Source organism: Xenopus laevis, chromosome 4L, assembly GCF_017654675.1.
Source record: "Xenopus laevis strain J_2021 chromosome 4L, Xenopus_laevis_v10.1, whole genome shotgun sequence".
NCBI classification, from domain to species: Eukaryota; Metazoa; Chordata; class Amphibia; order Anura; family Pipidae; genus Xenopus; species Xenopus laevis.
The window spans coordinates 20010823-20029059 of record NC_054377.1 but is presented as its reverse complement, the minus strand read 5'-3'; positions in this window follow the sequence as shown (position 1 = coordinate 20029059).

Sequence of the window (18237 nt, the reverse complement as noted above, 5' to 3'; positions counted from 1 at the left end):
ATTTTAATTAAAAGTAGGGAGGGGTGTGTGTATGGATGATGGGTTTTCATTTGGAGGGGTTGAACTTGATGGACTTTGTCTTTTTTCAACCCAATTTAACTATGTAACTATGTAACTATGTTGCAGTCTTACAATCCATACATAGTTAAAAACTTACCCATAAATACATAAAACACTGAATTTCTACATGTATCATAGTTACAGGTAAGAGTAAAAACAAACCTACAGTAACTTACTTATCACTAATAGTTGGTAACATTGTATCATTCTCGTGAAGATCACTTCTTGTTGCTAAACTCTGTGACCTGTGTTACAAAATGTTAGAAGATGAGAAAAAGGGTCTATTAAATGGCTCATGGGTATTCATCTCGAGGTCCTAGATCTCTCTATTCGCCAAACGGTCATTGTTGCCCAACTACACTTTGCTTATCTACATCCCCTTTACAAACTATTATCTTTTCTTTACTTTTTTTTATTATCTTTCTTATTATTCTTTAACTTTATTGCACATACTCTACTTATCAGATGATCCGTTGCAATGTTAAATGATATTGTACCACTGGAAGCCTGTATGTGGAGGACACACTCATGTAGCAATCGCTCATATCCCATGTGCACTAATTGGTAATCAACCATTATGCATATTCCTTGATTACCCCATGTGTGCGTAATCCGTCACTGCGTTTATATAAAACCATATTCTTGGAATGTTTCCTACTCAATCTTTATATATATAACACCACTATGGTGATAGAAAATCAATGTGAATTAATATCTAGTAATACATTTAAAATACATCACACGTTGCAAAAATGTTAACACTGTGATCTTCCAATAAATTTAGTTATTGTAATACCATCCTATAGAAAACCTGTATAAGACAAACAATAATAGTGTAAAGATTCTCAATTAAAAACGAAATAGAAAAATATATAAAGTGAAAAAATCGATATGCCCTTGTCCCTCTCACACCTCAAACAGGTATTCGGGAGCAATGGATTAAGCTTGTGAAGGAGGGTTTTAGTGTAATAGGCCCTGTGTACAAAATATAATTGTTGAATTCTAAACTTGTATATGGGGGAAATAGCCAGAGGGGATTGGAGAACTAGTTGTTATTGGTCATCAGTCAGTGGGGCCACATCATTTTCTCACTTGTCTCTGGCCTTTAGAGAAGTTTTTTAATATACACTGAGCTGCAGAGCCTTATAAAAGAGAGATATTTTGCGCCCGGTTTGTTTCTGCTTAAACACTTCTGACACAGGTGTGCAAGGCAGACGGTAGCTATTAGGCCTAAGAGCCTTTCGTACAGCCCCAATGATTTTGTGATAGGTAAGCGATTGAGAGGAGGGGATGGCATACCTTTCCTTTAGGGTGGAAAAGGAGACCCCTTCGCAATCATCCCAAATTTGGCCCAGGGTATATATCCCAGCATCTAGCCATGCTTTGGGGACTCTTAACTTATCCAAAGGTGTTAGTTTGCTATTATACCACAGGGGTGTTAGGGGGAGTCCCGCCCGATCCGTGAGGTGGTATACCCTGTTAAGGATACCTTTTTGGTGTATCGGCAGTGGATTATGAGCGGCCTAGAGTTTTTTGAGGCTACAGTAAGAATGGAATGTATTGGGGGGAGTTCTGTTTGCAGTACTGACTGCCACAACTGATATAGTGCCTCCTCAGCTGAGGAGTGCAGTAGAGTCCATAACTGGGAGAGCTGTGCCGCCAAATAATATAGTTGCATATCAGGTAGTGCCATACCCCCCAACTCCTTTGGCCTGTATAGTGTTGCCAAGGCTAATCTATCCCTAGATGGTCCCCATACAAAGTGTCTAAATAAAGACGCTAGCTCTGTGAAAAATGAGCCCTGTATCCTGGTGGGTGCATGCCAAAGTAGATACAGGAGTTTCGGGGCTATGATCATCTTAATAATCTGGATGTGACCTGTAGGACCTAATGGTAGCCACTCCCAGGTTTGGAGTTTATTCCTCACCCATTGCAGCAGGGGGCAATATTGAGAGTATAATAGGTAGTTATTGGCAGAGCAACTTTAACCCCTAGGTAAGTGAACTGGGAGGATCGTTGTAGCGGAATGGCATTGGAAATAGCAACTCCTGCGTTCAAATCAATAAGCAACAGAGTAGATTTAGATTGATTAGTTTTCAGCCCCGAGATATCCCCAAACTCCTTGGTCAGGTCTAAAAGTGTAGTTACTGAGTCTTGTGTATCACCCAAGTATACAAGTGTGTCTTCTGCATACATTTGTATTTTCTCCTCTCTATTCTGTACTCGTAAGCCTTTAATTTGGGTATTTTGGTGGACTGCAAGTGCCAAGGGTTCAATGGCCAGGGCAAATAGGAGAGGGGATAGGGGGCACCCTTGTCTCGTACCTCTAGAAAGGGCAAACGTATGGGTGAGAGAGGCATAAGTCTCAGCAAAGCTATTGGGGATCTGTACAGCAATTGGACCAACTTAATGAAATGGGGACCTATGCCAAAGGCTTTTAGGACCTTCCATAGATAAACCCACTCCACAGTATCGAAGGCTTTCGCCACATCTAATGCCGCTATTGCCCTGTGTCCCACATTTGCGTGGTCAATTGTAAGATTGAGCATGAGCCATCTAATATTATGAGCAGTGGTTTTACCTGGGATGAACCCTGTTTGGTCCTCAGTTTATACATCTCAATAGAGATGCCATCTGCTCCCGAGGCTTTCCCCACTGGGAAGGACCCAATTGCCTCTAGTATTTCATCAGTTGATATAGGCTGATCAAGAAGGTCTCTAAACTCTGCACTCACCTTAGGTATTGTTAACTTATTCAAAAATGCATCTACTTCAATCCCCTCCGGGTCAAGTCCAGAGCGATATAGATCTGTGTAAAATCCGACCATAGTTCGCTGAATTTCCATGGGATCGATAGTAAAGCCAGTTTCCCCTGTTTTAAGTTTTGTGATTGTAGGGGGGGCCACCAATTCTCTTGTGAGTAGTGCTAGCATTCTCCCTGCTTTCTCCCCTTGTTTCAAAATCCTAGCCTTTGCAAACATATGTTTATACTGTGACCTTTCCCAGACAAGGTGGGCATACTGCTCCTGTAAATGCTTCAAGTGAGAGCAATGCTGGGGAGAAGGGGTGTGGGTAACCAGGTATTCGGATTGTGACACCTCCAGTTCAAGGGTGGTTATCGCCTGCCTTGATTGGGTTTTATGCATGAGAATTTCTTTGTTCATGTAGCCTCTCAAGTAAGCCTTAATGGTGTCCCATAATATATTAATGTCGGTAGTAGTATTATTAAGCTCAAAGAATTCCCTAATTTTGGCTTCATGCTCCTTGTTGTTATCTAGTATTGTTAGCCATATCGGGTTTAGCGCCCAGCGGACCCTCTTCTGAAGTTGTACAAGATTAAGGGTAATCACTAAAGGGGCATGGTCTGAGATTCCTCTAGGTAAATATTCTGCCTGTTGTATGAGGGGCATGGCGTGATCATTAACAAATGCCATGTCAATACGCGAGAGGACGGAGTGGGAGGTTGAGAAACAAGAATAGTGGCAAATTTGTGGATGTAGGTGTCTCCAGATCTCTGTCAATCCCACCCCAGCTGTTAGGTCTGCCAAATTAGAGCAAGTGTCTGCACCTCCATATGGTCTGATCCTTAGCCTATCTAATGTTATATCGAGCAGAGTGTTAAAGTCACCTGCAGCTATGACCCTTGCATGGGGGTACTGTGCAATAAATTTTATTAATTGTAACACAGGTTCAGGTTCATAAGGTGGTGGTATATATATATTCCCTATAATATATTCATGGTGATGGATCATGGCACGCAAAAAAAGGAATCTGCCCCTCTGGTCAGTTTGCAGGTTCAGTAGTTGAAAGGGGATCTGCTTGGACACCACTATCACTATTGCTACACCAGAAGAATATGTACTGAACGTGGCATGATAATGCCAGCCTACCCAAGGTTTCCTTAGATCTAAAATTTTGCTCCCGGTCAAGTGGGTTTCTTGGAATAGAGCAATGTCAATGTTCTTGCATTTAATAAGGTCCATAACCAGCCTACGCTTGATAGGGTGGTTCACATTCCAACTCATTATTTTTAACATCGTGGAGGCCTGTGCTTCAATGGTGACCGTACATGCATATACCAATAGCCAACAATACTACCTGTTGTATACATCCTGAACCTAACATTTTGCATAACAAGCTTAGCAACAAACAGTTTAAACTTCCCATGACCCTGCCCTCCCCTTCTACCTATTTCCCAACTTTTAGGTAGAACTGTACCCATAACACAAAAGATAGTTACACTGGGGTGGCCAGTGCAGTAACTCCGGAGGAGTTGTAAAACAAAGCACAACTTGCTGAGCACTGCGTGGCACCCTCCTTCCATAGCCCTTTTCGGGGTCCTGAGTGGAATAATGAACCAGGGTATAGCCCACCCAGAAACTGGGTCATATAGTTGGGGTTTAGTCAATGTCCATGCCTGGTCCCCAAAACAAAGTGACAGTGGAGGCTAAAAGCCATGATCTTTCCCCAGCGAATCAACAATTGCAGCATACATCAACTGTACATTCAGGGAGAGGTGTAGAAAGACCCGATCAGGCAGGTAAAGAAAACCGGTTACTATGGAGGTTAGTGAGCAGCTTATTGAGGAGCTGGCTGCGCGTTACCGTCCCGTTGCTGTCTGCCATCTAGCCAAGTCAACAATTCTGCAGGGGAAACAAAAAAAAGTGTAGCGCCATCGGCAATCACCCGCATCCTCGCCGGGTAAAGCATGGCGTATGTATGCCCAGCGCTCTCATGCACTTCTTGCAATCCTGTAATTGGGCCCGATGTTTCTGTACCTCTGCGGAGAAGTCCGCGTAAATGGAGATTCTTCCAGCTTGGTAGTAGATGCCACCTTTCTGTCATGCGAGCCCCAAAATCTTGTCTCGGTCCCGTGCATTTAAGATCCTGGCAATCAACGGCCTCGGAGGAGTCCCTGGCGGGCCTCGTCTTGTGGGGACCCTATGGGCCCTTTTGATGGCAAAGGTAGCAGAGAGAGACTCCGAACAACTCTGTCAACCAGGCCTCAAGAAACTGCTCCGGGTTATCCCCTTCCGTGTTTTCAGGGTAACCTACGAATCTTAAATTGTTTTGGCGGAGCCTATTCTCCATGTCATTGGCCTTCTGTTGGGCCTGTTGCATCACGTACTGCAGTTGCTGCATTCTATCAGGTAAAGGAAGGCAGGAGTCTTCCACCTTGCTTATTCTGTGTTCAGCGGCCGTCACCCTCTCTCTAATTTTATGCATATCATGCTTGATTATCGACAGGTCTACCTTTATTTCCTCTGTTTTTGAGGTAATGAGTGCTGCGCAGGTATACTTGGTGGATCGAATCTCCGTCAGTAGATCAGCAAGGGTAGGCTCCGGAACGTCAGGGTACGATGTTGAGTCATCAGCACGTGGAAAGCTGGGCCCTGAGGATGAGGCGCTATCTTGGGTTGTCTTTCCTTCCCGGGCATATTTTCCCAGCTTGGCAGCAGCCTCCGAGGCACGCTTATGTGGCCCATTTTGACCCATCAGGTGTCTTGGTGATAACTGCTTCCAATTACACTCCACTTTACCAGCAGGGATACCGTCCACTCTGTGAAATCAGGATGTTTTAGGAGTTCAGGCTCCGGAGCTCAGTGCAAGTGCGTCTGTTCACAGCTGGTAGCCACGCCCCCGGATCTTCGTATCTTTAGTCTACTAGAAAATCATTTAAACCCAATAGGCTGGTTTTGCTTCCAATAAGGATTAATTATATCTTACTTGGGATCAAGTACAAGGTATTGTTTTATTATTACAGAGAAAAAGGAAATCGTAAAAAAATTTGAATTATTTAAATAAAATGCAGTCTATGGAAGATGGACTTCCTGTAATTTGGGGCTTTCTAGATAACAGTTTTCCAGATAACAGATCCTAAACCTGTATAATAAAGAACAGGACTACTGCTTTTACAGGCACATGATAGAACTATTATTGTTTATTTTTGCTGTTATTGGACCTTTAATAAAAGCTCCTACCTGGATTACTGCAGGTACAAATATGTGCAATTAGTAGATGCCTGCATAATAATAGGAGAAATTACAGATCAGTATGATCCCCTAGAGGCCATTGATGGGGTGTCTTGCATGAAAACCAGCAAGGGTGAGGCAGGGAAGAGAATACACATATGTAACCTTTCTCTAAGCTAAGGAGTCCCAATAAATGGCCCATTGGCCTCTCTTCTATCTTCAAAAGTCAAATGGGTGCATAGGTATGTAGAGCAGTGGTTTCTAAAATGAGGAGCTGGCCCCAATAAGGGGTGCACATTTCTATCAATGGAGTGCCCATCATAACAGTTAGTAAGCATGAGACTGTCTACTGCTACATCTATTTTTCATCTGTAGCAGGGTGGCCATTAAGACCATATGTGTATAAATATATATATATATGACATAGTTATGAGCTGAAGGGAACCACTAGCAGGCATGTGCTAGAACTTTAAGAGTTAATATTTGAGTAGTTGTTAAAAGGGTGACAGTTGTGGCTGGGGTGTCAAGTGCTTTCCAGAGGTCCATCCACGAATGATATTCCTCCTCATGGCTCCACTCACTTCCTTTGTCCACTTTACATAGACTCATCTATGCTTCCCTCCCCTGGATTTAATTAAGAGTTGTACTTACCATGTGTCATTCTCTGCTGAAGGGTGAACCTAGTTCATATCTAGGCTGGTGCACCCAGTAAGTTTATCTGCCGGGATGTGTGCCAGTACCAATTGTACCTGAGTAAGTTTGTTTAATTGCTGCTTCTACTAAAGCCATAAGCTTGTGCTATATCCTTTACAAAATTGTCTGTCTGCCCTAATATAATTCATTTGTGGTGCTGCCCGGGTGCTGGCGATCGTTCTTCACCGTGCTAATTGCTTCCTATGAAAATAATAAATGTTTCCTATGGCTTTTCTTGTTCAGAAAAACAATGAAAATCCAATACAATTAGACTCTGGGGTAATAATAATAGCCGGTGCAAAATGCTTGCAAGTGTTATATTTGGACACAAATTGCCATTGGGTATTGTGTCACGTCTGTCGCATTAATACCCGATACTCTGGGTGCAAGTCTATAGCACCTAGTGACACAACATGTTGTAGGAAACCTGGAATGACCAGTCATAGCCAGGGAGGAGGCAGTTGCGTTCCCTAGTGTCAATAAGAGCACCCAGTAAATCAGATGCAACTGTCATTTTGGACATACAATCCCCCCCCCCACTTATGTGTAAAACATGCAAGTGTCTGTTCTGATGCATATGGGAAAATTGCTGGGGATACAACTTGGAATGCAGATGCAAGTATGCTGGAATTATTAGGAAAACATAGCATTATGGGTAAAAAAAACATAGCATTTGTGTCCAAAACTGCACTCTGCATACTATCAGGCCCGCATTTGTGGCAAGGCCCAGGCCTGGGCGGGAGAAATTCAGGGGTGTCATGCCGCCCAGCCGCCTAGTTATGGGCACTGGAAATGCCTATCTCCCGCACACCAGTCGCCCGGAGAGCAGGAGGGAGAGGGAGACTACGAAGAGGAGGGGGACGGGAAGGAAAGGGGTGGGGCAACAAACAGAGCCAGCCTAGGGACTGGTAAGTAAATACAGGCCTGCATACTATACAGGTATGGGTTCCGTAATCCAGAAGCCTGTAAACTCTTAATTACGGGATGACTGACTTCCCTAGATTTTATCCAAATAATCCAAATTTCCCTTTTTCTCTGTAATAATAAAACAGTCGCTTGTACTTGATCCCAACTAAGTTATAATTAATCCTTATTGGAAGCAAAACCAGCCTATTGGGTTTATTTAATGTTTACATGATTTTCTAGTAGACTTAACCCTTTCCCTGCCAGCCGTTTTGTCCTAGATGCGAACATCTACTGCCAAGCAGTTTTTAGATATTTTGCACTCTTTCACTTTAAGGGCCTTTCCTGGGGTGGTCTTTTAGTTAACCCAGGAAAACAATGTATTGTTTTTTTCAGGACAACCTGAACTTTCACAATATGCAAGAATTTTGGTGTAATTCTACTTCTCTAATAAAATATTGGATTCTAAGTGTCAAATAAAATGAAAAAAATCATGTTGCACGAAGAACAATCACATATATCAGAAACATCATTCATTTTATGTACGAGAACACAGCCGATTTAGAAAGGTCTATGTCTCCTGAACGCGACAATACCAAATATATATAGTTTTATGGAGATTTCTCACTTGTATAGCTCAAAATCTACAAGCAGTACACAACCAAATTTCCAAAGCAACACTTCCCAAACGGCATACTTTTGATTTCAAGGCCAAACATTCCGCTAACAGTAGGTTTACCCTAGAAAACTACCCATTACTAGAAAGAACAGATTCTGGTGAATCAAAAATGGGTAGAAATATCTTTGTACTCCAAACCACCAAGTTGCAATTGTTTCCTAAAGTTATAATGTTTTATAGAAATTGGTGAATTTTTTGAAAAATGACCTCAAAGCTTCCACTCTACAGCAACATATCTCCCACACATCATTAGGTATCAATGTAAAACACCCCAAATATAAAATCCTGGGTCCACTGAACAGTTTGATGCCCAATATGAATAGATGTACCCAAGCACGTGGCATAGGAGGCCCCAAAAGGAAGACCCCCCATTTGTTCTGTCATTTCAGATACTGCAAAATCAACACATTTACATCGTTTTGTGGGGCGGCAAAGGTAGAAAAAAGTATGTTCACCCCAGAAAACCATATATTTTCGGAAAGTATACATTCCCCTGAATCCAAATTGGGTATGCATGTCTTTCTACACCAAAGTACCAAGCGGCAAACCATTACTAAAGTTGGTGATTTTGGCGACATTTCCAAAAATCACTTAAAAATTTCTACCCTGCAGCATCGTATTACCCACATACTTTTAGGTATCAAGACAAATCACCCCAAATATGAAAGCCTAGGGTCCTCTGAACAGTTTGATGCCCAATATGTATAGGTGTACCCAAGCAAGTGGCATATAGAGGCCTGAAAAGGAAGACCCCATATGGTCTGTCATTTCAGATACTGCAAAATCAACACATTTACATCGTTTTGGGGGGCGGCAAAGGTAGAAAAAAGTAAGTTCACCCCAGAAAACCATATATTTTCGGAAAGTACACATTGCCACGAATCTAAATTGGGTATGCATGTCTTTGTACTCCAAAGTACCAAGCCGCAAATCATTCCTAAATTTGGTGATTTTGGTGACATTTCCAAAAATCACTTAAAAATGTCTACCCTGCAGCATCGTATTTCCCACATACTTTAGGTATCAAGAGAAATCACCCCAAATATGAAAGCCTAGGGTCCTCTGAACAGTTTGATGCCCAATATATATAGGTGTACCCAAGCACGTGGCATATAGGGGCCCCAAAAGGAAGACTCCCATATGGTCTGTCATTTGAGGTACTGCAAAATCAACACATTTACATCGTTTTGGGGGGGGGGCAAAAGTAGAAAACAGTAAGTTCACCCCAGAAAACCATATATTTTCGGAAAGTACACATTCCAACGAATCCAAATTGGGTATGCATGTCTTTCTACGCCAAAGTACCAAGCCGCAAATCATTCCTAAATTTGGTGATTTAGGTGACATTTCCAAAAATCACCTCAAAATATCTACCCTGCAGCATCGTATTACCCACATACTTTTAGGTATCAAGACAAATCACCCCAAATATGAAAGCCTAGGGTCCTCTGAACAGTTTGATGCCCAATATGTATAGGTGTACCGAAGCATGTGGCATATAGGGGCCCTAAAAGGAAGACCCCCATATAGTCTGACATTTCAGGTACTGCAAAATCAACACATTTACATTGTTTTGGGGGGGCAAAAGTAGAAAACAGTAAGTTCACCCCAGAAAACCATATATTTTCGGAAAGTACACATTCCCACGAATTCAAATTGGGTATGCATGTCTTTCTACGCCAAAGTACCAAGCCGCAAATCATTCCTAAATTTGGTGATTTAGGTGACATTTCCAAAAATCACCTCAAAATATCTACCCTGCAGCATCGTATTACCCACATACTTTTAGGTATCAAGACAAATCACCCCAAATATGAAAGCCTAGGGTCCTCTGAACAGTTTGATGCCCGATATGTATAGGTGTACCCAAGCACGTGGCATACAGGGGCCCCAAAAGGAAGACCCCCATATAGTCTGTCATTTCAGATACTGCAAAATCAACACATTTACATCGTTTTGGGGGGGGCAAAAGTAGAAAACAGTAAGTTCACCCCAGAAAACCATATATTTTCGGAAAGTACACATTCCAACGAATCCAAATTGGGTATGCATGTCTTTCTACGCCAAAGTACCAAGCCGCAAATCATTCCTAAATTTGGTGATTTAGGTGACATTTCCAAAAATCACCTCAAAATATCTACCCTGCAGCATCGTATTACCCACATACTTTTAGGTATCAAGACAAATCACCCCAAATATGAAAGCCTAGGGTCCTCTGAACAGTTTGATGCCCGATATGTATAGGTGTACCCAAGCACGTGGCATACAGGGGCCCCAAAAGGAAGACCCCATATAGTCTGTCATTTCAGGTACTGCAAAATCAACACATTTACATCGTTTTGGGGGGGGGGCAAAAGTAGAAAACAGTAAGTTCACCCCAGAAAACCATATATTTTCGGAAAGTACACATTCCAACGAATCCAAATTGGGTATGCATGTCTTTCTACGCCAAAGTACCAAGCCGCAAATCATTCCTAAATTTGGTGATTTAGGTGACATTTCCAAAAATCACCTCAAAATATCTACCCTGCAGCATCGTATTACCCACATACTTTTAGGTATCAAGAGAAATCACCCCAAATATGAAAGCCTAGGGTCCTCTGAACAGTTTGATGCCCGATATGTATAGTTGTACCCAAGCACGTGGCATACAGGGGCCCCAAAAGGAAGACCCCATATAGTCTGTCATTTCAGGTACTGCAAAATCAACACATTTACATCGTTTTGGGGGGGGCAAAAGTAGAAAACAGTAAGTTCACCCCAGAAAACCATATATTTTCGGAAAGTACACATTCCAACGAATCCAAATTGGGTATGCATGTCTTTCTACGCCAAAGTACCAAGCCGCAAATCATTCCTAAATTTGGTGATTTAGGTGACATTTCCAAAAATCACCTCAAAATATCTACCCTGCAGCATCGTATTACCCACATACTTTTAGGTATCAAGAGAAATCACCCCAAATATGAAAGCCTAGGGTCCTCTGAACAGTTTGATGCCCGATATGTATAGGTGTACCCCAGCACGTGGCATACAGGGGCCCCAAAAGGAAGACCCCCATATAGTCTGTCATTTCAGGTACTGCAAAATCAACACATTTACATCGTTTTGGGGGGGGGGGCAAAAGTAGAAAACAGTAAGTTCACCCCAGAAAACCATATATTTTCGGAAAGTACACATTCCAACGAATCCAAATTGGGTATGCATGTCTTTCTACGCCAAAGTACCAAGCCGCAAATCATTCCTAAATCTGGTGATTTTGGTGACATTTCCAAAAATGACCTCAAAATATCTACTCTGCAGCATCGTATTACCCACATACTTTTAGGTATCAAGAGAAATCACCCCAAATATGAAAGCCTAGGGTCCTCTGAACAGTTTGATGCCCGATATGTATAGGTGTACCCAAGCACGTGGCATATAGGGGCCCTAAAATGAAGACCCCTCCTTGTATGTTCTGTCATTTCAGGTACTGCAAAATCAACACATTTACATCGTTTTGGGGGGGGCAAAGGTAGAAAAAAGTAAGTTCACCCCAGAAAACCATATATTTTCGGAAAGTACACATTCCCACGAATCTAAATTGGGTATGCATGTCTTTCTACTACAAAGTACCAAGCCGCAAACCATTCCTAAATTTGGTGATTTTGGGGACATTTCCAAAAATGACTTCAAAATTTCGACCCTGCAGCATCGTATTACCCACATACTTTTAGGTATCAAGACAAATCACCCCAAATATGAAAGCCTGGGGTCCTCTGAACAGTTTGATGCCCAATATGTATAGGTGTACCCAAGCACGTGGCGTATAGGGGCCGCAAAACGAAGACCCCCATATGGTCTGTCATTTCAGGTACTGCAAAATCAACACATTTACATTGTTTTGAGGGGGGCAAATGTAGAAAAAAGTAAGTTCACCCCAGAAAACCATATATTTTTGGAAAGTACACATTCCCACGAATTCAAATTGGGTATGCATGTCTTTCTACGCCAAAGTACCAAGCCGCAAATCATTCCTAAATTTGGTGATTTAGGTGACATTTCCAAAAATCACCTCAAAATATCTACCCTGAAGCATCGTATTACCCACATACTTTTAGGTATCAAGAGAAATCACCCCAAATATGAAAGCCTAGGGTGCTCTGAACAGTTTGATGCCCGATATGTATAGGTGTACCCAAGCACGTGGCATACAGGGGCCCCAAAAGGAAGACCCCCATATAGTTGTCATTTCAGGTACTGCAAAATCAACACATTTACATCGTTTTGGGGGGGGCAAAAGTAGAAAACAGTAAGTTCACCCCAGAAAACCATATATTTTCGGAAAGTACACATTCCAACGAATCCAAATTGGGTATGCATGTCTTTCTACGCCAAAGTACCAAGCCACAAATCATTCCTAAATTTGGTGATTTAGGTGACATTTCCAAAATCACCTCAAAATATCTACCCTGCAGCATCGTATTACCCACATACTTTTAGGTATCAAGACAAATCACCCCAAATATGAAAGCCTAGGGTCCTCTGAACAGTTTGATGCCCAATATGTATAGATGTACCCAAGCACGTGGCATATAGGGGCCCCAAAAGGAAGACCCCCATATGGTCTGTCATTTCAGGTACTGCAAAATCAACACATATACATAGTTTTTGGGGGAGCAAAGGTAAAAAAAAGTGCATTCACCCCAGAAAACCATATATTTTCGGAAAGTACACATTCCCACGAATCCAAATTGGGTATGCATGTCCTTGTACTCCAAAGTACCAAGCCGCAAGCCTTTCCTAAATTTGGCGATAAAAGCAACAGTTTTTACATTTTTGAAAATTGCCTAAAAATATTGCAATTGGCCGCATTTATCTCACCCAATTTCTTACATACAATTCTAAAACACCATAAATACTGATGCCAAGGGTCAATTGAACCGTTTGATGCCCAATATGCATTGATATACCAAGGCAGCTGGCATGTGCGGACCCAAAATGAAAATAGTGCATATGATTTTTCTCTGCTGCCGATTCGCCTTCTGTGAACATAGACCCTTGACTTCATATTATATGCCTCAAGACCCTCCTAACAGCAAAGACCCCCCCAAAACCATATATTTTTGGAAAGTACACATTCTGACGAATCCAAAAAAGATAAAGACGTCTTTCTACACCAAACTGCAAAGCTTTTCTAAACGCAGAGGTTTTTACATTTCTGAAAATCGCCTAAAATTGTTGCAGTTTGCCGCATTTATCACACACACTGTTTTACGTATAAAGAAAAATCACCCTAAATATGGACGTCAGAGGTCTACTAAATAGTTTGATGCCCAATATGCATAGATTTACCAAAGTATGTGGCGTGTACAGACCCCAAATGAAAAACATGCCTATGAATTTTCACGCTAGCCAACTAAGCTGCAGAAAAGAGAGCCCCAACTGTGCGTTATGTGCCATAAGACCCCAAAACTGTAAAAAGACCCCCAGAAACCCATATATTTTTGGAAAGCATATATTCTGGCGAATCAAACTAAGTAAAATAAATCTTTCTATACCAAAGCACCAAACAGCAAAACTATACTAAAGATACATAAGGAACAATAATGCATGGATAAAATTGCAATAAAACCACAAAAATAGTGTAAATCAATGAAATAACAAAATAATTGATCCGGCAGCGTAATTAGTGGCCGAAATCGATTATCCAATAGTCACGCTGTCAAAATAACATGCTTTTAGGCAAAACAAACAGTACAATGAATAAGTAAAAAAAAAAAAAAAAACCCTGATTGTGAGTTTTTGTGTATACATATTTGTGCACTAATAAAAGTTGTCTGAGTGTGCAAATACATGTAATTAAGTGTAAATAAGTGTACAAAATCGACTAAGTGTGCTAAAATAAAAAAATAAAAAATAAAAAAACACAAATTTTTACTAAAATGTTCATGTAAGTGTATAAATGTACTGTAGGTATGTGTAAGTGCAGGTAAGTGTGTAAAAAAAAGTGCACTTACCGTTTTTGTAGCAGAAGGATCGCTGGAACCGAAGGACGACTCCTGGCAGCGTGTCTGCAGAGTTACTGCGCAGCAGGAAGTGACTGGGCGCGTGGTGCGACGAGGAGGAGGTAAGCCAGCAGCAGCAGCGCTTACATTGCGCTTCTTCTACTTTGAAGTCGGATCTGCGACAATCGCGTCGCAGATCCGACTTGACAGCCCCCCAGCCACGTTGCCCAGGGGGCTGTCTACCCTCCTGACTCTCTGCAGAGGCGGCAAAAGCCGCCGATGCAGAGAGAAGGGCTCAGCTGCAAAAGAACGTACGAGGTACGTTCTTGGCAGCCTGAGCCCTGAACCGCCAGCACGTACGCCGTACGTGCTTGGCGGTTAAAGGGTTAAAGTAGGAAGATCCAAATTACGGAAAGATCCGTTATTAGGAATACCCCATGTCCCGAGCATTCTGGGTAACCGGTCCATACCTGTACTTTTGTTTGTTAAGGTGCCATATAATGTTAGGGGTGTAGGAATCTGATCCTGCAACTGCTGGGGGCTTAGAAGGTATGGTGGCAGTTTTGATATATGTTTACTAAAAAATTCTACTTTTCAAAGTTAAGAAGGAAGGTAAGGAGGAAAGGCAGGCCCAGATTTCTGGTGAGGCCACACCAGCTGCTCTTGGAGCAACTACTCAGTAAACATAGATAAACTCACACAGAGCACGCGTATTTGATATCTGGCAACTGTCCCGATTTTTGCGGTACTGTCCCGATATAGACAGCTCATTCCTCAGTCCTGACTCCCAGGTTTGTTACTGAAATGTCTCAAATTGCTCTTTGATCTCCTGCACTGAATAGTCACAAAAAAAGTTTCTAGCGTAATTCGCTTTTGGCAGAGAACCCAGAATAAATACTTAAGATACTTTTGTAACAATCTAAGATAAGTAGGTCTCTTGGGAGAACTTAGACTGAGGATGTTATTTTACCTCGCTATTAAATATCTGCATGCAGCCAGTGATATCATGGCTCTCCCTCTGGAACCCATTAAAGGGGTTGTTCATCTTTAAATTAACTTTTAGTATGATGTATAGAGTGATGTTCTGAGATAATTTGCAATTGGTTTTCATTTGTGGTTATTTAGTTATTTAGCTTTTTATTCAGCAGCTCTCCAGTTTACCATTTCAGCAATGGAGTTGCTATGGTCTAAATTACCCTAGTAACCATGCACTGATTTGAACAATAGGCTGAGGAATAGGTGAGGATTGAATAGAAAGATGAGTAATAAAAAGCAGCAATAACATTTGTAGCTGGAAAGAGTCAGAAGGAAAATGACCAACTTAAATGGTATTTAGAAGAGTTAAAACATGCCCTGCCATTCCAAGTACACAGAGGCCAAACAGCCCCCTACCAGCTCACTATATGGTCACTTTCTATGGAGCCATAAAGAAGCCCCTCTGGCATTTGCCAGAAGCCACGGATTGCCAGTCCGGGCCTGAGCTCTCCCCCCGCCCTCCCTCTCCTCCGAACACACTTGTCTCTCTCTCTCTCTACTACTTCCACTGTCCCCCGAGTCCCGACCTCTGCGAACAATTCTGCACATGACTCTCGCTGACACTTCTCCCGTCCAACAGGCTTTCCCAATGCCCGAGGCTTTCGTCCAATCGGTGCCCTCTTGGCGGTGGAGGGCGGGGCTGTGAGTGTTTTCATAACACGGTGACATCACTGGCTCCAGAGCGCTAACGGGGCAACATGGCGGACTGAAGGAATAATGCGTACGGAACGCATTTTAGGCGCATGATGTCCTAAAATGCGTTCCGTAAGGGAAGCAATTACTTTCACTTTCCTACGTCCTGCTCTACAGCTGCACTAGCAGCCCCTCCTCCCACAGACACTATCAAAGCTCCTGCTGTTCTGTAAGTTTGTTCTCTGCTTTCCTTTGGTGAGGGGAACTTTCTCTCCTTGCTGCCTTCCTAGTTAGTTTTACTGGTTACTAGATGAGGTAAATTAGCTGTGAGTTCCCTCTGCTATCCACCTCACACACACTGCGCTCCTTTCCTGCCTGCAATACTTCTTTTTTCATTAACTACTTACTGCCTCCTTTCTCCTGAGCTATTTTAACCCTTCGTAGACTTCCTCCTAAGTTTTCCTGGTTTTCAAGTATGTCCTTATTTTATCCTTTTTTCTATTCCCTGTCATCAGTCCTGGGAGTGTACTCCTGTGTGTTTCATTTTTGTGTAAACAAATATAAATAAACTATCTATATAAAATATTTTTTGTGTGTGTGTATATATATATTTATTTATTTTTGAAACGTAAGTGGGGGCAGTGATCACAGGACTATATTATTATTTATATGTTTGTATGCAGGATTTCAGTCCTTCTGAAGTGGTGTCAGTGGGAGCTTATCTTGATTCCTGCCTATTGTTCAATTGACAGACTCAGCAGACAAGGCTCTATTTACATTACAGCAGCTTGTAGGAGGGAGGGGTAATGACATCACTCCAACTTGCAGTGCAGCAGTAAAGTGTGACTGAAGTTTATCAGAGCCTCAAGTCACATGACCTGAGGGCAGCTGGGAAATGTCAAAATGTCTAGCCCCATAGCAAATTTTATACTGCTCCCCTTTTGTGTTCTATCTGGTCTCTTCTTTCCTTATGATTTATTACAATTTTTTTTTTACTATTTTCCATTCCCAATTCTCTCCTCCATCTGTAGTTTTCACACTTTCAAAAATAAAATCCCCTCAAAACGTTTGACCCTGTCCCTGCAGCATCGTATTCCTTTCCCACACATTTTAGGTATACAGTCTACAGACACAGTCACACAGCCAGGCGGGCCTCTCCCTGCCTCACCTGCACGTCCGTCACAACGTGCGTCCACACGCGATTACACAAGAGAAAGAGGGAGGGCGGGCGAGACGCGAGTACAGACGTCAGACGAGCAGAGAGAGAGAGGGCGGAAGTAAGAAAATGAGGAGCGGCGCAGTACGGAGCAGGAAGGAAGACTGAAGTATGGAGTATGCCTGGAGAGGAGGTAGGGCCCGGCCAGTGGCAGTGGGGACGGATGTTATCATGTCACGGATGACGGATCAAACACCCGATCGATGCGATGCTGGCCTGGCTGCATTCATCAGCCAGGAGCCAGGAGGACATCAATTTCGGCCGGGCCCCCTCTCCTCCCGGGCCCCCCTGCAGCTGCGGGGTCTGCTTCCTCCCTAGTTACGCCACTGCTTTCTGGACACCAGATGTCATAACTGTATTACATTATAGTAGACCCCCATTGCCTTAGTGGCCTGTGACTAGTTAGTTATTGTACAGGTATGGGACCCGTTATACAGAAACCTGTCCAGAAAGATCTGAATTACGGGATGGCCATCTCATATAGACTCCATTATAATCAAATAATTATTTTTTTTTTTTAATTATTTCCTTTTAATTATTTCCTTTTTCTCTGTAATAATAAAACAGTACCATGTATCTGATCCCAACTAATATATAATTAATCCTTATTGGAGGCAAAACAATCTTTTGGGTTTATTTAATGTTTAAATGTATTTTTAGTAGACTTAAAGGGATACTGTCATGGGAAAAAAAAATTTTTTCAAAATGAATCAGTTAATAGTGCTGCTCCAGCAGAATTCTGCACTGAAATCCATTTCTCAAAAGAGCAAACATATGTTCAATTTTGAAATCTGACATGGGGATAGACATTTTGTCAATTTCCCAGCTGCCCCATGTCATGTGACTTGTGCTCTGATAAACTCCAATCACCCTTTACTACTGTACTGCAAGTTGGAGTGATATCACCCCCTCCCTTCCCCCCCCCCCCAGCAGCCTAACAACAGAACAATGGGAAGGTAACCAGATAGCAGCTCCCTAACACAAGATAACAGCTGCCTGGTAGATCTAAGAACAACACTCAATAGTAAAAACCCATGTCCCACTGGGACACATTCAGTTA